At 40.7% G+C, this 23,728-nt stretch overlaps 1 pseudogene; it reads left to right on the forward strand.

Moving 5' to 3' along the window:
* Nucleotides 1-5,965: 5,965 nt before the first annotated feature.
* The window catches only part of LOC117023200 (60S ribosomal protein L23a-like), a 77,846-nt pseudogene continuing 60,083 nt past the window's right edge, over nucleotides 5,966-23,728 (forward strand).

The following is a 23,728-nucleotide window of genomic DNA, read 5'->3' on the forward strand; positions in this document are numbered from 1 at the left end:
CAGAAGTAATCAGGAAAATGCAAATCAAAACCAATGAGATGCCATTTACACTCACTGGATTGTAAAAATTAAGGAGTCTTATAAACCAAGTGTTGGAAGGGATTTGTCTTAGACATTGCTGGTGAAATGGTAAATAACCACTTTGGAGAATACTTCGTTATATTACTGCAGTCATAACCTACCATGTTTCCCCGAAAATAAGACCTAGCTAGACCATCACCTCTAATGCATGTTTTGGAGCAAAAATTAATATAAGACCCGGTTTTATTTTACTATAGTATAAGACCCGGTCTTATGTTTTTTATATATATACACACACACACACATACACACACACACACATATATATATACACACAAACACACACACATATGTGTGTATATATATGATATATATAACATATATCTATATCATATATGATATATATAACACATATCTATATCATATGTATATATGTTATTTACTATAAGACCTGGTCTTATGTCTTATATAACATAAGACCATGTCTTACATTAATTTTTGCTCCAAAAGATGCATTAGAGCTGATTGTCCGGCTAGTTCTCATTTTCGGGGAAATACGGTACTACTCTGCCCTGGGTGTTTGCTAGAGGACTGCACACGTGTGGCAGAAGACACAGAACATACATAGCAGCACTGTTCAGAGAAGCAAAAACCTGCAGATAACCCAAATGTTTGGCAACAGAAGAACGGATAAATGCATTGTAGTATAGGCACACAGTAGAATATTATGCAGCAGTGATAATGAATGAACTACAGCGACTTTTTTTTTTTTTTAAATGGATGAATCTTAGGAACATAATGTACGAAAATGGCAAGTTACAGAAGCCTATTTACAGTACAGAGAGCCTATTTCAGCAATGCAATTGCAACGTCTATTTACAGCAATGCCGTTTTATAAAGCTCAAAAACAAGCAACACCAACTAAGATATGATTTAGCCATATAAATATGTGATAAAATATCTTAAAAGCCTATGGGAATGATCATTAAAATCAGGTAAGAGTTACTTCTAGGGTGAGAAATGGAGATGAGGCAGGAAAGGAACACAGGAGGTAAATAGAGTATTGGTAAGCTAGTTTTTTTTAAGTTGGGAGTGTGAGTGGGGTCATGGGCATCGTTTTGTTTCTTAACACACGTGTACATATTCTTTTGTGTTTATGAAACAGAACCTTCATTTGGAGAAATACAACCTTTCGTTTGGAGAAAATACGTCTTTCCACCTTTGACTTACTCACCTCCTCATTCCCCTTTCACAGAGGCTTGTTAAACAAATTGTGGAACGTTTGTACAATGGATGTAATGCAGCTCTTACAGGAGAATAAAGCAGCTCCATGTCTTCTGAAATGGAATGATCACTGGGTTATATTGTTAAAAGAAAAAGTGTGTGTGGAATGCTGCAATTTGCATTAAAACAAACACACACACACACACACACACAAACACACATACACATATATTGGTATATGCACGTGTCAGCTATCTGAGTTAGGTTACTAAGAAACTGGCTTTATATATTGACTCTGGAAGTGACTTATGGGAACCATATTTTTAAAAGATTGATTCACATTGCGTAAATTATATAAATATCTAACCACTATGCTGTATACCTGAAACTAATATTGAATGTTAACTATAACTGAAAAAAAAAGATTAAAAAAAATATGATTGATTCAGCCATATGCAGGAAAACAAGGTGCAAGAGAGGGGCATTCATTAATGAAATCAGGGAAAACGGGGAGACCAGCTAGAAAACCATCACAGGAATATAGCCATGAGGGAACCAGGACTGGAGAAGGGTGATGGAAGAGCATAAGGAAGGGAAGTATGTATTTTGACGCTGTAAATCATTAAACGGTTCATTCTGCCTATTTACTGTTCCCAAAACCCAATAGTCTAAGAAGTCATGTAAAACTACATTTTTAATCTACTAAGTGCAATTGATTTTATTATTATCCTATTTATGAGCTGTTAAATTCAAGGTGTGGTCATGAAATGTCTCAACACACATAGATAGTCTTTAGAAAGTTTGGTGGAATCTCTGTTTGCATTAAAGCCACAAAGGGAGAAATCTCTATAAAATCTGAAATTCTTCCTGATTTAACTCTATATAAACTAATTTTTGACCTTTCATCCTGAGAAGGACTTAATTGATAAGCCTTTGGGTGGGATTATAAAAACGTTTGCCTACTAATGTGCCCTACGTAGCAATGCCAAAAATACCCTCTCAACTGGATATTCTAAGACAAAGTAGTTTTAAGGCAGAAAGTAACTATTACAGGATTTATTCTCATGACACCTATAATTAAATTGAATAAAAACATTATAAACTTTTTCTTCTACCCAATGACATTATGATATGAATTTTTGCATATGTGTTGTATCCACAGTTATGAACTGTTGATTTTTCTTAAATTGTCCTACGGTTATTGACATGCCCATATTTTGACTAATTTGTAGTAGAATCTGCTGGCAATCTAAAATAAAATAGTCCTATCTACTTTTTCTTCTCTCCCACCCCCCACCATGTCTTCTTTTTTCTGCACTTCTTGCTATCATTACTCTTCTTGCAGTTGCTCTTTTTGCTGAAATGAGGCCAGGAGCTAGTTGTGTGCAGACATATCGATTGTAGCGTTGTGTGTGTGACTCTCTGTTGTCCTCTTTTTCCTGAACCTCGAATGGAGTCGTCGCTCTCACCAGTACAAATCAATTACTTCTTGTTGAAGTACCTGAGTCTTTGAACATCTGCTGTCCTTTACATCATTTATGGGACTCAGAAGAGATCCACGTGACGTTTTTTATTTCATAACACAGGGATTTTTCTAACAGTTGTGTTATTTCCTGTAACCCAGAGACTGTTTCATTTTCCTGCAAGAGGAGGAAAAAAGGGATCTAAATGCTTCCTGTGATTGCACAAAGGTTATTTTAGGAACTCTTTTTTTTCCCTATTACACCCTATTTTCCTGGCTGAAGAATTTATAGGGAATGTTGAGTGATGTTTGCTCCTTTGCACCAAGGAAATGTTTATTTTATTGACTACAGAGTTTTAAGATAAATATTCTGTGACCCTCTGGCTCAAATTCCAAGCTTGGTGTGTTTTGTGGAGGAAAAAAACATTGCTGGGAATCTATCTCCTTGCTTTCTAATTAGCATTCAGACTGTTGCTTGAAACGGTTGGCATTATTTAGTCTCCCTCTATACTCACTAATTTTTATAAATAGTGTACATAAAACCTCCAATAAACAAAAATATCAAAAGCTTTTATTAGTTTATGTCTTTATGATGAGGAGAGAGAGTTTTTACTGTCTTGAATTAGCAAGTAATTGTTTTCTATTGAATCAGGGAGATTTCGTATTCCTTCTAGGGAGGAATTTTCATATAAACAAGCTTTTTGTATCTAAGCCTTCCAATTAATTACATTTTACAACGAACATCAAAAATAAAGATTCATAATAACCACTTCCTTTTAGTAAAGAATAGGAGATAGGAGCTATTTAGTCAAGTTGCGTTTTTATGAAATGAAGTATTGTAAAGATAGGAAAATATGCCACCTAAGTGTTTAGAACCTGTATTATCCAGTTTTGCTTCTGAACGACAGCTTTATTGTCATACTTTTTAAAATGCTTTAGTGTCCTGAGCTTTTAGAAACAAGTATGTATGTGACTTGCTTGCACATTTTCTAAGAGCATATTTTCCAGGTGCAGAGTAGGTGCTGCCACTTCAGGTTTGGTTTCACTTCACCACTCTGTCAACACAAATCCTTGTTGCAAACTAACTTTCTTGACAATTCATAGCAACTCTAACATGTTATCATTTTAATCAATAAATGAAGGAGTTACCAGTTCCTACATAAATAAAAGCATTAGTCACCATCTCCAAAATTGGTTTGAGGAAAGGGGAAGGCTTGATTTCCTGGTGATATGAGAGACTGAACTGTGGGAATAATTTCCTTTTGTGTAGTCATTTTATCTGTGCTGGAAAGTATTATACCTTACCAACTTGAATTTCTTTCCCTATATTTTTTGGTAAGCCTAAGGTACCCATTTTTTTTCAGATGGAAGAAACAGGTTTGGAAGGTTCCATACATTTGCCTAGATAAGACTGTCAAAGGAAAACACAGCCGTCCCTAGGTGTCTGCTGGGGATTTGTTCCAGGACCCCCTGCAGATACCAAAATCCATGGATGCTCAAGTCTCTTCTATAAAATGGCCTAGAACAATGTATTCATTTGGCCCTCCATATCCAGGGATTCCCAACCGTGGGTCAACAACAGTATTTTCCATCTGCAGTTGATTGAATTCTTGGATGTGAAATCCATGGATATGGAAGGCAAACCATATACCTAACGAAACTCAGGAATGATGTTAAACTTTTATTGGCTGGAACAGTCCACAGAATTAAGTAGCTATCCACTAATGTGGGTCAGAGTCTATTCACATAGCCCTGCATTTTCAATCAGAATTTCCTTGCTTTTCTCTCTAGAGTACTAGATACAAGTTTGAAGGGAAATTGGAATCAAGCAACTTGACCAGATAAATTAGAATAAGTGGCATTCTTATTGAATTAAATACTAATCAAGAATATAATTTTGACTCTTTTATTCATGTACTATAACCCTTCTCTGAAAGATTTATTTTATAATTTTCACAATTATTTGCTTTCTCTCAACTCCATTGCTCTGTGTTTAGTTTGTTTTGTTTTGTTTTGAGTACTGATTGGGGGCAGCACTCAAGAGAGGTTGGCATCTTGGAGGAATAAGGAGTTTTCCTCTTGATTTCCCCACTGTGGAGGGTAGTGGAGAGGAAACGTGGAATGCCTGAAGTGATTAAATTTGCTGGGCCATCTGGTCATCAGAAAAGGCTTGTGTTTTCAATTTCACAGTGAATGAGGACAAGTTTATTAAAGAAGGAAAGCATCTCGTGTAAGGAAGAAAGGAATCATACTTTGTTTCTACCACCAAGAGCTTCAGCTTGCTTAATTATACAAAGAAGGGTTACTTGTGGAAGACGGACCATCAGTGTGACTGTATGATGCCGTTGTCCGCATTACCAGGGAGAACTTGGAGACGATGGTTTGGGAAGATGAGGCAATGCAAGGGTAGCCACTTGCAGTGGAGTGACTCTGGTCCCCTAAAGTTCCTTCCCACCCCCTACAATCTTTATGGAAGGAAGAAAGTGAGTCAAGGGGTGAATTTTTCTGGGGCCAAGGAAAGAACTCCTTAAAGTTTACTGCCAGAGCCTCTGATCCAGGTGTTAGTTGGAAAGCCATGAATCAAGTATAATTGATTAACATCCATCCATCCACTCTTCTAATTATTGAACTACGGCATACTTTAAAAGTTAAAACCAGGCTTATGTTTTCTTTACCACTTTATTTTGTGTCAGGTTTTTAAACAATATTTACCACTTTTTAAATAAAGCACTAAGTTCAAGAGAAGCTGTAGGGGGAAAATCAAGAATAGGAGAAGAAAACAATGCAAAAAGGATACATCTGCACTAAACATTATCTGGCACTCTGGCAGAGAGATGCCAATGGACAAAGTTATGCAAAAATAAGGTGAGTCCACCTGTTGCCACTTGCTGTAAGCTCGCTCATTGTCATCTTTGCAAGCAGTTAATACCGTTCTCTGATGCCACCTGAATTAAACCTAGAAAGCTCACATCCTGGGCTGTAATTTAGACTGAGCAGCCTGAAACCTTTTAAAAGATTTGGAGAACCTGCAGTTCCACAGAGAAGTGCAGTTTGTTTTCTTCAAGGTACAGCTAATCACTGAGTATAGGAAGAAATCTTCCTGACCCTTTAAAAGACTATTGCCCAGTGGTCTTTGGTTTGTTAGGAGTGCTTGTCAAGGTGAGAATTCTTTTCTGCTGCATTTGAAGCTGCCAGTATGGGGAGAGAGGGGTAGGGCGAGAAGTGGAGTGCCCTTCCAAGAAGGGCAAGAAGAATAGAATGTGCAAAGGCTTGAAGGCTGAGACTTCAGCCAGCGTCCAGACCACAGGCAAAAACGTCAGTGTGGCTGAGGCTGGGCTGGGCTGTGGCAGAGCAGAGATGAGCTGGGTAGCTGCAAAGGGCCAGGGCATGAAGGGCTTCCTGCCATATGAAGGAGTTGGGCTTTCCCTGCAGATGATAAGGAGCCACTGCAGAATGTTAGCAGGCAGCCCTCCCTGTCTGTGGACGGCCTCGCTCAGTCTCTCTCTCTGTTCCAGGCTTCACGCTCAGCCTGAGGGTGCTGCTCATTGGACAGCCTAGCTGGCATCCGAACCTCAAAGGCTTTTTCAGTTTCCATATTCTCTGCCTCCACTCCTCTGACTTTATTCTCTTTCAGATCTACACTGCATCTGAAATCTGAAACTCTCCTAACTCTGGATGTAGTAATTTACCATCCTTCCCGTTTCTGCATTCTGTTACCCTCACCGAACTGGCTTTTCAGGATTTCTGATCCCTTTGATGTCCCTTCACCTAGTTCTTCCCCTCTCTCTGGACTTACCTTTTGTATTATTCAGAGTTCTCCAGAGAAACAGAACCAATAAGACATCAATCAATACGTAGGACAATAGGACATCTATATCTATATAGGGTGTGTGTGTGTGTGTGTGTGTGTGTGCATGCGTGTGGTGTGTGGAAAGAGAATTGGCTCACACAATGATGGAGGCTGGCAAGTCTAAGTCTGCAGGGTGGGCTGGCAGGCTGGAGACCCATGAGAGGTCTGTGGTTCAAATCCAAAGGCTGCCCATTGGCAGAGTCCCTTCTCACTCAGGAAAGGTCAATCTTTTGTTCTATTCTGGCCTTCAACTGGTTGGATGAGACCCACCACTCACATTAGGGAGGGCAACCTGCTTTCCTGTAAGTCCACTGATTTAAATGTTAACCTCATCCAAAACGCCCTCACAAACGTCCAGAATAATGCTTGACCCACTGGGCGCTACAGCCAAGTTGAAACATAAAAGAACTATCACACTTTTCTTTTTTGACCAACTTGAATGTACACAGTGAATGGTTCCACTTGTTTCTCCCTCACTCCCTTATCTTGTTGTGTAACCACTATAGCTGCTGTGCTCGTGCCTAAGTTTGTATGACTCCTGCAGTCTGCTTCCTCTTCTCCTGAAACTGCTCAGCAACAACGGGAGAAAACCACACACCCCTGTGGAGACCCAACTCATGGTCTCTGGCCTCAACAGGACGCACAGGGTTTCTGGGTGCTGCCGTGTGTCCCTGGTCAACTCCCTCTCCATTCCCACAGAGGCTCTTTCAGACCTGTACAGTTTCATGGAGTCCCTTACCCATCTTAATCTGTCTCTGCAGATGAATTTACCTGTTAGCGCAGAGTGAAAACCGTGAGTCTTGACCATTAACCATCTCTTCATCACTGTTACCAGCTGCCCAACCACATCCACACACCATGTCCTCCCATTTCTAAATCCTACTTGGGTTTACTACCCCGAGTGGTCAGGTCAGCTGTAGGAGTTGTAAGTGGATATTTAGCAAGTGGGGCAAAGCTGAAAGATGGAATGGACTACCCCTTTTAGAAGAGATGCTCAACGGTTTTGGCCCTGTTCAGTCTCGGGTGCCTGTGGAACACGGTAAACATTGTGACCTCTTGGGGGCGGGGATTATTAGGTGTCAGTCATACAACCTCACTCATTCCCTTCCCTTGAGGCCACGTGATTTCACTTTTCATCTTATAAGTTGCTAAAACAAAAGGAACTGCTGACCACCTAAAGCCAGGTATTTGAACAACAGGAGATTTATTATGTGCAACTGAAAAGGCCCTTGTGACAGCAGGAATACTTTTCACACTTCAGAGATAGGTCACAACTTGCGGCAGCACCAGCAATCTATCAGTCTCTGTACTGTAATCTCTTGCCATCTTGGCCTAATTGTCTGAAGTTCAGCCACAAGAAGGGACTCAGAGACATTGGTGAGCTAATAGTGAGGAGAATACACCTCTGAAGTTACCAGCCACCAGGTTTATTGTTTGGTGCACAATTTCTACAGAATTATTAAATAACGTTCCTCAAAAAGACCTCTCTCTGTTTATTCATCAGTTAATCTAAGTACGTAATAGCTCCTTCAAATGCTAGCTAGCAGTGAGGACAGCCCCTGACTGCACGGCAGGCATCTGGGAGGGTCTGGAATTGTCAGCTGCCATTGGCAACATTGGTTGGAATGAGAAGCAGGCATGGAAGGAAACAAGTGCTGAAACCGCTCCCAAGTCTATCTGTAGACTGAGAACCTGGCTCCTTCCCCACACAAAGGCCCACTCTTAACAGGCTACTTCGTGAATTCATGATGGCAAAGTGTGTGTGTGTGTGTGTGTGTGTGTGTGTGCACTTGCACGTGCACACACACTCAAACGCTGAGCCTTTGAGACAGGCTTGCAGATCTCTGTACTGTCAGAGTGACAGTGTGACAAAGGCAGTTGTGTCCAGCCTGGAGCTCAGAAAAGAGGCTGGGCTGCAGAGCGAAGTTTGGGAGTCATTCCATGCTGGGGGAGGGGGAAGCATTTTATTCTTTCTTAGGTCCCTTTTGCATCCTTCAGCTCCCACATGTCCTTATTTCAGTACTGGAAATTTATTTTCTTTACAAAGATTCATCAGGCATGTGACTCTTTAAAATAGGGGGTGGGTGATTTTCCCTCCCCATTATCACACAGTTGTGAACACCACTGCTATGGGGTACAAACCTTTTCAGAGGAAACATAAAGGGAGGGAGCATTGTGAAATTTTAAAAGAGGACCATTTTTAAAGTATTTTCATTAATTTCAGAAAGATGGAAGGGTGAAGAGAGGGCCTCTAAATGTCTTACAGGAATGAATTCCTTGCAGTTTGCAATCACCGAAAGAGTCGATAGAATACATAGAAAAATGCACAAGTCAATTGTCCTAGTTTTTAAATTCTAAAGTATAGAACTTAAATTCTAAAGGTGACAGAATTACAGAGAACTGAATGCATGCATGCATGAATGAATGAATGAATGAGTTGGCAACTTCTCCTTGAGCATCAGTTAAGCTCTTTGGGAGTCCCTTATCTTCCTCAGCCTACTTACAAGTTAATGGATGGTGTTCCTTTGATGCCTGAGGGTCTCCGATTACTCTTAAACCAAAAGTTAAAAATGATAGGTGCAATATCCCTATTAATTCATTAGTTAACTCTGCATTATTTCATCAAATGCCACCAAGGAATTGCTCTCAATCACCCACTTTTTCTTTTCCTCTAAGGTACAGAGCTGCTCCAGATAATATATGCTTTTCATTCGTTCTCTGTGTCACATCTCCAAGAGAGGTGGTTGTCCCAGGGCCAGGAGACCAAACTTTCAAGGTTGGTGGCAATAGATCTTACATTGATGAAACCAAATATGTTTTGCTGAGAATATTGATAAAATCATTCGTTTTTACTGAGAGCTATTCACACTGATAGATGGTCATATACAAGAAACAAAATAAATATGGATTATCCTGGCCTTACTTCTTCTGACACTTTTTTATTACTTTAATATTTTTCTACACAGTCTGTAGGTGTGAATGGGTGCCAAACTGGATTTAATTTTTCTGTGCCTCCTGGAATTGTACTTGTTAGTTTTATGTACTAACTCTTAAAGGAAAAGATATTTTTCCTATATGAAGATGTGGTACTTCAACTTCATAATATGACTGCTGCTTTTTTTTTTTTTAAGATTTTTTTTATTGGGGAAGGGGTACAGGACTTTATTGGGGAACAGTGTGTACTTCCAGGACTCTTTTTTTTTCCCCCCAAGTCAAGTTGTTGTCCTTTCAATATTAGTTGTGTAGGGTGCCATTCAGCTTCAAGTTGTTGTCCTTTCAGTCTTAGTTGTGGAGGGCGCAGCTCAGCTCCAGGTCCAGTTGCCGTTGATAGTTGCAGGGGGCGCTGCCCACCACCCTTGCAGGACTCGAGGTGTTGAACAGGCAACCTTGTGGTTGAGAGCCCACTGGCCTATGTGGGAATCGAACCGGCAGCCTTCAGAGTTAGGAGCATGGCGCTCTAATCGCCTGAGCCACCGGGCCGGCTTGCTTTCTTTGATATGTAGGTTAAACTTTAACCTGGATGTGTTTAATGAGATAATGCAGATTATTTGAAATATAGAATTATTGAAATCTTACTGAAATAAGATTTTTTATAATTCCCTTCCTTAATAAATCATATTCAGTATATTTCTCTTGCTTTCATTAATCTGGATTTTGTCATGCTTCAAGATATAAACAATCATTTATGCTTCTACTATAATATATATGCATGTATAGAGGGAAAGAATAATTTCCCTCTCTTTTTTTCCAGAATCTAACCTCAGAATTACATTTGAAACAACTAAAATCCTTTCCGTGTTTTTTCTTTCTCTTTAACCTAAGAGCTGAGTACTGCCTCAAATACTGTTTCATTGGTAATTTAGTTATTTGAGATTTTAAAATCACCATTAATCCTTTTTTCCTATTTCAATTGGAAGTCATACATATTAATAAGATGTGTTTAATTTGCTGACTAAGCCAAGCAAATGAATGTCCCCTGAGTTTTAGAAAGTAAGCATTTTCAAACCAAATCCTCAGTTAGATTACCTTAGATGTGACTTTATCTGCTAGTTGGATGCTAAAATCATCTCTAGCCTTTCTTCTAACTCTTCATTCATCATTCAGACAATAAATTTATATCAAGTGTCTACAATCTGTCAGACAGAGTGTGAGAGGCTAGGGAATACAAGATGACAAACCACAATCTTACCTTCCGTGTACTTATAAGGCATCAGTGGGGCATCAGACAGGGATTTTCTCTCTTCAGCATCACTGGCTGAAAGAATCAAGGCTAGAGCTCAAGTTCACTGTTCTCAGTCAATAAAAAAGCAAAATTTTAGCAGCCTTCCTGAAAAGTTCAAGCTCTCTGACTGAAAGTTTGCAAAAGGTTTCAATAGATGATGGTATTAGATCAGTGGTTTTCAAACTCTAGTGTGCCTGGAATTGCTGTAGGGCTTGTTAAAATCCTGCACCTGGGGTTGGAGATTGGGGTGGGGGGGGAGTATTGCATTTCTAAGAAAGTGAGACAGGTGCTGCTGGTTTGAGGACTACACTTGCAGAACCACTGGTCTAACGTATTTTGTTGCTTAATTGCTCTCCTTCTGGTGATGATATAATGATGAGACTCGCTTATACCTCACGCGGGCTTGCGGATGTCAGGGATTCTGCCCTTTATAGTCATCACTGTATTCACTCTCCACAACAACCTAATGAAATCGTTGTGATTACTATCCTCATTGTACAGATGAGGAAATAAACATTTGGAGAGGTTAATTAATTTGCCCAGTGTCCCAGAGGTAGTAAGTGCCAAAGGCCAGGATTTGAACTTCCATCTTTTGGGCACATGTCTCTTCCACCACCATGCTCCTCTGCACACCTGGGCCATGGTGGAGCAGTGCACTCAGGGTCCCTTTGGGAGACACCCATAGACATCTGTGCACGCACCTGCACCTAGCGGCTTCTGAACAGAAGCTTTTTAGGCGGTCATGGGAAGGAGATAGCAGAACTTCCTTCAGTAATCTATGCTAGTGGCAAAGAAGCTTTTTGCGGTGGGAAACTTTCTTTTTAATTGGATAAATGTTTCTGTCTTACAAGTTTTTAAAAGCCATTAAGTCATCAAGAATTAGATAACTGTAGCACCGTACACCCAGTTGAATGGACCGCAGCTCTAGATGAAACAGGATTTGACAGTAAGGAACAAGGTCTGCTGCTTTTCCCAGAAGGTCATACACCCGCTTTACAACCCCCATCTACTTACAACTGTTTTCAAAAGTTGTCTGTGAAATTAATTTGAGCTGTCCTGACCTATCTAAGTTAAAGTACTTTTTACATATCTCCTGACATAAAAATAGTAATTATCCAGTATATTAATTAATAGTTCTCTCAGGAGGGTCCATTGATCTTTCCCACAGGGTAAGAAAAATCAAAGATTGTGCTGGTGGTTTCCTCGCCATCCTGGGAAGGGCCACCTTGCTTCCTAGTTAGACGACATTGTCTGTTGGGGAATTGCTCCCATCTCCTGACCTAGCACCAGACTCCTCTCCCTCCCACAGAGGGTGGCGGAGCCCTTTCAGGTGGGCTATTATTATAGTAATAAAATCCTATTATAAAATAAAGCACAAATACAGTAGCAACACAGAACCTCATGAATTATTCTGAGGTGAACATACGTGAAATCACCGTCATGTTAAGATATCAAACTTTCTCACCCACTGTGATGGCTAATTTTATGTGTCATCTTGACTGGGCTAAGGGATGCCCAGAGAGCTGGTAAAATGTTATTTCTGGGTGGGTCTCTGAGGATGCCTCCGGCAAGATTAGCAGTTGAATGAGTAGAGACTGAGTACAGAAGGTGGCCCTCACCGACCGGATGAGCATCATCCCATCCGTTCAGGGACTGAATAGAACAAACAGGCAGAGGAAGGGCAAATTGCTCTCTGCTTGAACCGAGACATCTATCTTCTCCTGCCCTCTGACATCAGTACCTGTGTTTCTCACCCAGGTTTTTGGACTCGGGCCAGGACATAGACCGTTGGCCTTCCACTTCCCAGGCCTTCAGACTCGGGCTGAGTGACACCACCAACTTTCCTGGTTCTCCAGCTTACAGATCACGGGACTTCTCGGCCTCCACAATCACGTGAGCCAATTCCTGTAATAAATCTCTGATATAATCTATGTATATACTATTGGTTCTGTTTCTGTGGATAAACCTGACTAATACACCCATCCAGCAATCCCACCTTTCCCACAAAAGTAACCATACCCTGACTTTATCATAATCACTTTGCTGCATTTTTATAGTGTTATGCTGCATGTGTGCGTCCTTAGCACTATAGTTTAGTCTGGCTCGTATTAAAAATTTTGATGTGTCTTTAAATCTCTATTAACGTATAGATTCCCTCTCCATCCCTGTTTTCCCCCTTAAAATCTATGTGGAAGAATCCAGGCCATTTAACCTTGAGAGTTTCCCCAAATCTGGATTTTACTGATTGCAGTCTCTTGGTGCAATACAACATGTTCTCCTGTCCTCTGTATTTTCTGAAATTGGCAACTGGTTATAGACTCTGGATCAGACGCAAGATTCTAGATGGTGTTTGGCAAGCTCATAGGAGGCCCATGATATCTGGTTGTCTCTCCTTTTTATGACAGAAAGAGCTTTCTTAATCATCTACATCTGTTAATTCATTAAAGTTGTAAAATGATGCTATTCTGTCATTTTCCTTCCATTGATTAGTTGGGATAAATTTACAAAGAGATCCTTCATTTACTATTGGTTAGTCAGTCAACGGTATAGTCCACGGAAGGAAAGAGGGATAAATGTTTGATTCTTTCCCCTTATTTACTAATTCTCATGAATTAGTTCCCTGTCATACTTGAAAGGTAACTAATTCCTTTTTTAAAAGGTCATTTAAGAACTCATGGATTGAGATATATTTCTAGATTTAAATACACTGTGTTTATTATCATTGCTGAAACTCAAATTATTACAGCTTTGGCCAGTGGGAGTCTCTTCGAGGTGGCTCCTAAGTTCTTTGGACATGACCCAAGCAGTCTTCAACGGTGTCCTTCTTTCTGATATGACAAGATACTCTGGGCTTATTGTGTAGACTTCCTGTGCCATGCCTGGCATTTCCTATCTCTAATAAGCCCCAAGTTCTTTAAGTGAGAAATTATATTTTAAAACCCTATCTGGTGCTATGGTCGCTCATGGCTACTGGATCAGTCTTTGTTTCTAGGCCTTTCAGTGAACAGAGCTAGGAAAGATATGTGTGTGTAGACACATACATACATATGTGCATACATTTTGCATCTGCTCTTTCCCCATGTTTTAATAGTTGTACTTTGTCTACATCATTTTTTAACCCTTTGTTCCACAAGTAAAGTATATATTTCATGTCTGCCACCAACATTATGTCAATGTTGCCCTAGTTATCTTGGTTATTTAAAGCTCATTTTCCAGGAAAGATGCTTGGGAATAATATTCCCTGAGTCCTTGCATGTTGATTAGTTTGTATTCGTTATACTTGAAAATAACTGTTGGATATTATATTCTTGACTCATACTTTCTTCCTGTGAGTATCTTAAATATGTTACTCCTTTTCCTTCTGGGATAAAGCATTGTGTGGAAGAAAAACTATTGGCAATCTAATTTTCTTTCCCTTATAATTCACATGTTCTTTTTCTAGGTGTCCAAACAATTTTTTCTTCGTAGGTGTCCAAACAATCTCTTCACTTCCCAATACGGCCTCATGTTGGTCATCCTGAGTTGATATTCTCAAGTACATAGTGTTTTTTCAGTCTGTAGTTTCGAGTATATTTATTTTTCATTTTAGAAAAACTTTTCTTGAGTTACAGGTTTTAGTTCTATTCCTTCACTTTGGATTTTTCTTGTACAGGGCCTCATCAGTATATTTGAGCTCCTTTGCATATCTTTAATATTTCTCATTTTCTCTTGAATCCTTTCTGTCTTTATTTGTTTTTGGTTTTTAAGATGTTTCTCTTTTGTATGTATTTTTTCTCTTAGGACATTACCTGTTGTGTATATTTGCTTTTCTGTTCCTTCTAGTTTGCACTTCATTTCTGAAATGATTTTTTTTATGTTTAATTTGTACAAGTTCTGTCACCTCACTTCTGAGTTTTTCTCATTTTGATTTTTTTCAAGACTTCTACTATTCTCTTAACGTCTTTTAACTCATTTTGAAATATCAGATTACAATTTTATCCTATATTGTGGACATGTCTTTCTGGCATGCTTTCTTTGCTTGTGGGATGCTATTCAGTTCCTTATTATTATTTTTTTTATAATAAGTTTGTATGATGTCTATCTTGATACTTTTTTATAGGTCACGAAATTAGTTTTTCTCAACTTTAGAACAAAGTTGGGGTTCAGTAAAGCAGTTCTTACTTCATAGAGCCCCTCTTTCGTTTTTGTGTATTGTTCAAATATGTGGCATTTTTCTTTCTCAGCTTTCTTGGCTGTTTCCCTCCCCCACTTTGGTCTGAACTTTCCTGTTGTCTGTTGTCCCTATTCTGCTCAGTTTTAATTGCATTCCCAGCAGCTTCTCCTCAGTGTGGCCCCATCTGAGAAGGGAGCCCTGATTTCACAGGGACCCTTTCCATCCTTGGGCCATTGGTAAGGGCAAAACCTCCCAGTTTCAGCTGCTCTTCTCAGGTTGGTCCTCCATATTTTCCAGTTGACTATATTGTGGTTTTTCTGTTCTCAGGTCCATAAGTCAGAAGCCACATTGCTTCCTTTTCTTCCTCCTGCTCAGACAGGTTACCTTGCAGGTTTTCTGAGGGTTGGTTTGTCTCCACCCACTTATATTTTGGGGTTCATGGGATACCTTGTCATCTAGTTCTGTTATAAATGTTGGCCACTGGTTTTTCGTTTTGCCCTCTTGTTCTATTTTTATGTGGTGATTTGGAGAGATTGAAAATCTATGCTTGCCACACTGCTGTCTTCCCAGAATCGTCCCCTACCAAGTAGGAGCTCTTAATAAACTGTTGCCTCACTTAGAGCAGGGAGAACTATTGTAGCCTCCCTGGTGAAGACATTTAAAAGTGCTTTTGATGTAGAATTCTCTTTCTTCTCTTCAGCCTGCTCAAGCCCTCTTTACCCTTGCTTGCTCTCCCTAGGCAGGTTTTAGCAGGATGGAGGTGAAAACAAATACGCTTTAGAGCTTAACAGTGTGACAAAATGGTTGGAACATTTTTCCCATCTTGCTCTCCATAGGACTGGACAAAAAGGGGAGTGAGAGCGGACTGCTTCAGAGATGAAAGCTGTTTCTGTTCCAACTGAAGCTTTAGTGATTCATTCTTAAGCAGGAGGAAATCATTTAAGATACAGTTTTTCTGGGGCTGACATTATACTTCCAGGCAGAGGCAGGCACCACTAGGGGAAACCAGCACCGTGACCCAAGAAGCAGTTTTAGTGCTTGTATTCACATGGCGAAAATTGGAGAGGTCTGGGATTTTAACCCTCATATAAAGACCAGTTTTGTGAGTATAAAAACACAGCAGCCCACCCAACGTACTTTCCTTCTTATTCTCACCTCTGAGGAAGGTGTTGTGTGACTGATGGCAGCATTCTTTCCTCCCTGCCTGGCAGGCCTGTGCCCTCCCTGGGTCATGGAAAGACTGTCAAGTCGCCAGGCTCTGCAGTTTTTCTGTGCCGTTTCTAGACATTCTTGGAAATCCAAGCACTGTCCTGCTTGGGGCCCTACTGACAGCTAGGTCTCCTTCTGAGTTTCAGACCAGCGGAAGGTCCCCTTTGACTGGCATTTCTTTTATTAACCGGGAGCCTACAATCAGCCCTTCTACTGCGTGCCAACATTTGGTGTTTGGCTCGAAAGTGTCTCTTGGTGACCTTTATTTGCATTGGCCTTGAGCTAATAGTAAGTTTCCTTAGTGAGGAGGAGGTGGGAGGGGATAAAGGGCACATGTGAAGCCTCGGTATTAACGTAGTGAGGACTTAAGTATAGGATGTGCAGCCGGCTCTGGCAGCCTCAGTTCCGCTGCCCTTTACAGAGGGGACGATGACTTATCATTAACCGCCCCGGCCGAGCGCCACTGCTGGACTCTTACACATTCAGAGATTTTAGAGATTCGACAGCCAGTGTCCTCCAACGGTCCCTAAAACAGGAGGCCACACCTGGTAACCATGGAAGGGGTAAAACGTTGCTGTATAGGAGAGGTTGCCAACTGAGTTTCGTTTGGACTTCAGAGAGTTAGTTGTTGTTGTTGTTGTTGTTGTTGTTGTTGTTGTTGTTGTTATTATTATTATTATTACTATTATTTTTAACTAGTTGCCAACATTTAAATATCAGGACACGCCATGCTTTTTTTTTTTTTAAGTCACTTTCTGGCTTCCCTTGAGAAACCAAAATCCTGGCAACAGTTTCTCTGGAGCTGAGTGGCATCTGCACCTAATTTGGGGCCTGTGTGCCCTTGCTGCCGTAGGCCCCTCTCGCTCCTCTACCCTCATTGTTGTTCTTTCTCCTGGATTATTCCCATCAGTGTACAAACCTAATGCATACAAACCTTCTTCAAAGTCAATCTTTTCTTGACCCTACTTCCCCTGCCAGCGCTCCTTCCCAAGTCTTTTCTCCTCTTTGCAACGCAAACTCCTCAGCAGAGTTGCTCACACTTGCAATCTCCATTCCTCTGCTCCCATTCTCTCCAATACACTCTGCAGTCAAGCTCTGGCCACTTAGGCTCCACACAACACAGTGAGGTCACCTGAGATGCCATGTTTCTCTCATATTTCCTCCTAGTTGACCTGAACACCTGTGACACCTGTACTTGGTCCCTTCCTCCCTCTCTGCTTCCCTCCCTCCCTCCTGCCCTCCCTCCTTCCCTCACTCTGAGGCTCACTCTTTACTCACCTGTCCTCCAGGTTCCACACTCTCAAGCTTTCTTTTCTCTCTGGCCTCTTAGCTGGGATATCCTTAGGTCTCTGCCCTTGGTCCTCATCTCTCCTCACACATCCTTCAGGCTCGCGGCTTTAAAAAGCATCTGTGTGCCAAGTCCCAAATGTGTATCTCCAGCTCAGGCCTTGCCTAAATGCAGCCATAGATGCAGCTGCCTACCTGTCACCTCCTCCTCCTGATGTCCAATAGACCTCTGATATCTGGCACGTCCACGTTGAACTCGTCTTTCCCCCTTTGCCAGCTATCTTCCACATATCTCTCCATGTTCACTCTTCACCGTCTCCTTCTCTCTGGCTCTCTGCCCTGGGAGAGTGATGTGTATGGGCCGGCCCACTGTCTGCCTTCTGGTTGGGTTCTACCAATGTAGTTCCCAGAAGGAGATCACGGGAGAGAGGAGCGTCAGATCAAAGTGTTTATTCCTTAGGCTCCTTCCCGGCAGGGTCACCCAGGGCTGGCTGCATCCCTCCATCAAATGTAAGTGAATACAGACATCTCCACACGACTCTGACCTTCCTGGGTCCATTCATGGGTAACTGGCCCATTCACTGGGCTGGTCACTGCTCGATGGCTATCACTCTGTCACTTGTGGTTTCCCTACAGCCTGTCCACACCTTTGTAAATAGTCCCTGCATTAAAACGTCCATGTGTTATCCTAATCTGAGTGTGCCATCTGTGTCCTGCTGGGACCCTGATTGTACTTTATATTGGTGCCCTTTCTACTTGAAGAGGACGTTATTGAGAGTGACCATCCTTTGTGTGAAGACTGTTAAAAGGCAGATGTGTGTCCATCATTTTAATGTTACACTTTGATGGAAGCCTGAGGGGAAGGCAGAGCCACTTAGTCATTCTAATAAATATCTGTGCCTAGACCTTCACTCCAGAGGATAGGTAATTTGGAAGTAAATGCAAATGAGATAAAAGAGCATTTGCCTGAGATAATGACTCTGCTGCGCACGTCAAGCCAGTCGCAGACTCATGCGCTCTTCTCCAGCTGTGGGAATATAAAATTGTGATTCACAGAAACCTCCCAAGAAGGCTACAAACTGCATTCCTGCACATTTCAAACCATTTGCCAACATACAGGTAGTGGAGAAATACTGCATCTCCTTAATCTGAAAAGCGGGTATTGATTTAGCTGCTAGAGACAGAAGAGCTAGAATCATTATTGATGTATCTACAGACACTGACCCAAGCCATCCAATAAGTAGGGGGTTTAATGCAAGGATTATGTTTCATTGATGCTATTGTTTACTCTCGTTGTTAATACTATCCATATTCTCAGCAGAAACTCAATTAAGCAAGATCCTTGCTTGTTAATGCTCCACGTTCTTTTTGCCTCTGATTGAACATAAAAGAAAGAAATATAGTAGCTCGTCTACTAGTAATGGTCGGGACAAAAGGAGAAGAGACTTTCCTTGATATTGAATTGTGAGATAGGTACAGATTTTTATCTCTAATCTCACTTCCACTTCCTGTCTTTTTCCCCTTCTCAGAACTCCTTTTACCTCTAACTTCTAGGATTTAGGTACAGTCCTGTTTTTCCTGCCTGCAAGTAAAACCATCTGATAAATGTATTAGCATGAAGCCTTTAGGGAACACATCTATGGACCTTTCCAAGGGCATTTTTGTTTTTAAAATTACAAGAAAAAGAAAAAAGAAATAGCAAAGATAAAACATAAATCAAGATGAAATTCCTATCAGTTAATGTATGATTTGAGGGTCAAAATTATTTTTAAGGTAAAGGAAAATAAAATCAGTAAGGGCAAATCATCAGAAAAGCAAAGATTTATGTACAAGGAGGTTTATTCTACAATTATTTATTCTGGTAGAAGCAACAAAAATATCCTACAATAAAGGAATGGTGAGATGGAGTATAATATATCTATACAATAGTTAAACAAGTTGTTATATGCCCGTAAGCATCAATCAAACATTTTTTCAAAGTATATTTGAACACATAGAAAATTGTTCAAAATAAAATGTTAGGTACAAAAAAAGCAACTATATGTTTAGTATTGTTCTTTTTGACCATGTTATATTACATATATGCAAACCCGTATTAATAAAGTGTCGAGAGGGCTTATGTTAAAATGCTAGCAGTGATTATCTCTGGATGATAGGATTATAGATGATCAGTGTTTGGTTCTTTATAAATTTTGTATTTTATAGATTTTCTTTTTTGACTTTTGCAGTAAACATCTTAATTTGACAATTAAAGAGGGAAAATTACTCTTTAAAAGAGAGTACATTGATTTCCAGAAAGAAATGGTGGCATTTCGGGCAGCAAGGAATGGACATTGTAACGTGAGAGCCTTCTGTTGTATCATATATCCCAGAGAACAGTAATTAACAACAGGTTTTCTAGAATTATAATCAATCTGTGCTGCGTACTTATCATTTGCTGGGCTCTATGCATTAACATCCTTTATATCCATTGTTTCTCTCTTAGTCCTTTAACAACACTGTGAAGGTAGGTGCTAGAATTATCCTGAAGAGGCAAGGGAAGTTAAGGAAGTTAAGTATATTGGTCAGGGTTCAGCAAACTGCTATAACATAAACCTAAACTCTCACTGGATTAACAAAAAGGAAGAAGATTCTTTACTCATGTAAAGGTTATTTCTTAGTCCTGTAAAATCCCATTGGCAGCACCAGTGGGGAATGGGGTAGAGTTTCCAATCTGTGCTTGGAGGGAAGCCCTGCTGTCGTCAACACATGGCTTCCAAGGTTGCCCGTGGTCAGGCCAGCAGCCGGGGAGATGGAGATATGGAGGGCTGTGAGTTCTTGTGCACAGTATGTCCAACCCCATTCCAGTGGCTGGAACTCTTATCACATCACTCCTAACTGCAAAGGAGGCTAGCAAGTGGAGTCTCGGGAGGAAAGGGAATAGGGTTGGGGAATGGCTCGCTAATGTCTGCCACCTGAGATATCCTACTAGAGATCACACACCAAGTAAGTGGCAAAGCAGGATCTGAATACCGTCAATCCTATTCCAAAGCTGACATCTTAACCACAGAGCTGTACATTCACACTACAGCGGACATGCAATGTCTGAAAACTAACTCCTGCAGGCATTGGCTTATAGAGCAGCAGTCAGTCTTTGGAGATCAGATGGTCCACCTTTTGTTTTTGCTTACTTTAAAAAAAAAGAGGTTTAACTTAGTTTTTTTAAAGTTAGATTCAAAATGAAAAGAGAGGTTGAGATATAGCCAAGGCTGAATACCCAAGAGTGGGACAAACTTCTAAGAATCAGAGATAGGATGAGCTGAGATATGTGAATAAATGCTTTCCAGGGCAATAAGGTAGATTTTAATAGAGTGTAATGCAAGAATGTTACAAACTGATGACAAAGGAAAAGAAAAATTGCTTAACGCTTATTCTATCAAGAATAGTCTTCAAATAAGAAAGAACAGAACAAACATAATTAAGAAGGAATGGGAACTGAGATGCAGAACAACGAGTGCACAGTTTGTTGTTCTAGAAAATGAACTCTAGGGCATGTTTCATGAAGATGGATTAGGTGCACACATTTGCTGTCCATTAATCCCAGGATCCAACCAAAATGAAAGTAAAGACAGGGAAGAGAGAGGACCTGGGTTTCACAGAAGAATGCTCTCATTTCAATGAGTCTCTAGGAGGTGGAGAGAGGTTGAGAATGAGTTGACAGATGAGAGGCAGGGAAAGGTGACAGCCTAGCACGAGTAACAGGAGACAAGGGAGCCAGCCGCTCAGTGGAGGCTTTAGGTTGAAAGTCGACAGGTCCTGTGGGAGGCAGGTGTGAGCAGTGGGACCAAAAAGTGATGGGAGAGGGTCGTAAGAGGGGAAGGAGGTACATACGAGGTCAGACAATTAAGTTTGCAAACTCATCTTAGAAAAAGTGCCACATACCTCATTGCTGAATATCACTACGGTCCCCTTCGAAGTACTCCCCTTGGGAAGCTATGCACTGATGCCAGTGCCTAGTCCACCCTTCAAAGCAATTTTGGAACTCTTTTTCTGGACTGGCCGTCAGATCTGTTGTCGTATTACCCTTGATGTCGTGAGTGTCATCAAAATGTCTTCCTTTCAATATTTCCTGTATCTTCAGATAAAGAAAGAAGTCATTGGGGGCCAGATCAGGTGAGCAGGGAGGGTGTTCCAATACAGTTATTTGTTTACTGGCTAAAAACTCCCAGACAGACAGTGCTGTGTGAGCTGGTGCATTGTCGTGATGCAAGAATCATCAATTGTTGACGAAAAGTTCAGGTTGTCTTACTTCTTCACTCAGCCTTTTCAGCACTTCCAAATAGTAAACTCGGTTAACTGTTTGTCCAGTTGGTACAAATTCATAGTGAATAATCCCTCTGATATCAAAAAAAAGTTAGTAACATTGTTGCAACAAATTTGTGAACTTAATTGTCGGACCTCATACATCAAAGGTCTATCTATAGAAGAATCTATTAATGTAAAAATCAAAGTGTACCTGACACAAGGTAAAATGTAGGAGTGGGAAAGGTGGGCAGTCAAAACAGAATGCCAATTTTTATGTAAAAAGAAATAGAAGTTTGAATATTATTTAATGTTACAGTGGTGATTGATAGAAAAACTAAAAAAAAAAATAATGAAGCATTGAGAAGAGAATAGAGGCATGAGGTAAAATAAACAAAATACTTATCTTTCATATTAAGGAGTCAAAAAGTTTCCTCAGTTGATGAATTAAGAAATAGGAATTTTTAAAAAAAAAAAAACTTTTATTTATTTTAAGTGTATTTTTCCAGGACCCATCAGCTCCAAGTCAAGTAGTTGTTTCAATCTAGTCGTGGAGGGCGCAGCTCACAGTGGCCCATGTAGGGAACGAACTGGCAACCTTGTTGTTAAGAGCACCGCGCTCAAACCAACTGAGCTAACCGGCCGCCCCCCAAGAAATAAGAATATTTAAAAATTTTATCCAACAAATTATTCAGAGGAGATAAATAACTCCCAGAAGAATAAAAATATTAAAAGAGTTTGCTTTTTGGGTAGTGCCACTGGAGGGTGGAGAAGGGGACACTGGATTTTGAGGTCTTCTGTACTTTTTGACTTGTTCATGTATTATCTTCATGGAAAGTAAAAATCAGTTCAACTCTCTAGATTCCCTTGTTTGTCATACAACATTTTCCCAGAGAGCCTATGAGAATACAGATTTATGGCCCTCCTTCCAGGGATTGTAATTTAGCAGAGGGTTCTGATACATGTGGTCCATGGGCTACACACTAGGAACCACGATTCTAGGCTGTGAGAAATTATGTCGTGTTACTGCCCAAATCATTGCTATGACAGCTGAACCAGCATTCTCTGCTCTCACTCTCACCACACTTCTGCAATGTGGCTGCTCCCTTCCTGGAGTAGACGAGTCCTCAGGGAAAGGTCGGATAACCTGTATCCACAGATGAGCCTGAAAAGGTGGCACCACCTTCGTGATTTCCCTATGGCCCATGGACAGCACCTTCTGTTTCTAAGTCCAGTAACAGTCTTCTCTGTGCTCCCAGAGAGTCTCACTACTGCACATGACCTTAGGCAGTTACAGTGTGAAGGGGGCTGCCACTTGGACTAGACACTGTAGCCTGGCCAGCATACTCTCTTCTTGTAGAGAAACCATTGAGAGAGCCAACATAAATCTAGAAGTTGCTTTGTAGATGTGGAATCAGAGCTTATGGGATGTTTAATAGACCACAACTCAGATGGCCCCCCACCCATCTCCACAGCATGGATCCACCTGGAAGACCAGTTCTTCCCAACCCAGGCTACTCATCACAATCACAAAAGATGTTTTTCAAAAGTACCAGCAGAGGCTATTTGATACACAGTAGTGAAAATGAGCCTTTGAAAATATGAGTCTTTGAAAATGTAAGTGAGATCCTCTGCTAAAAAAAAAAAAAAAGTCTCCAATGTTCTATAAGGACCTACATGCTCTGTTCCTGCCTGGACCTGTTTTCCTACTTCTAGCCCCTTTTCTCATTCTGCTCCAGACACACTAGCCATCTTGATGTTCCTTGAACACGCCAGGCATGTACCCACCTTAGACCATTTGCATGTGTGTGTCTTATCTTAGATATCAGCCAGGCTGTGTAAATGTCACAGCCTCTCTTCCCTTCACATTGAAGTTTCTTGGGAAAAAGATAGTCTGATATTTTCTCCCTTGATCTAGTGCTTACTTTCCCCCCTCTGTCAAATGCATTGCTCAACTTTCCCATTAAACTGCTTTTACTTAGGCCTTGAAAAAAAAAATGTGTGTGCATGTGAGTGTGT

Source organism: Rhinolophus ferrumequinum, chromosome 6 (genome assembly GCF_004115265.2).
Source record: "Rhinolophus ferrumequinum isolate MPI-CBG mRhiFer1 chromosome 6, mRhiFer1_v1.p, whole genome shotgun sequence".
In the NCBI taxonomy this organism is placed as follows: Eukaryota; Metazoa; Chordata; class Mammalia; order Chiroptera; family Rhinolophidae; genus Rhinolophus; species Rhinolophus ferrumequinum.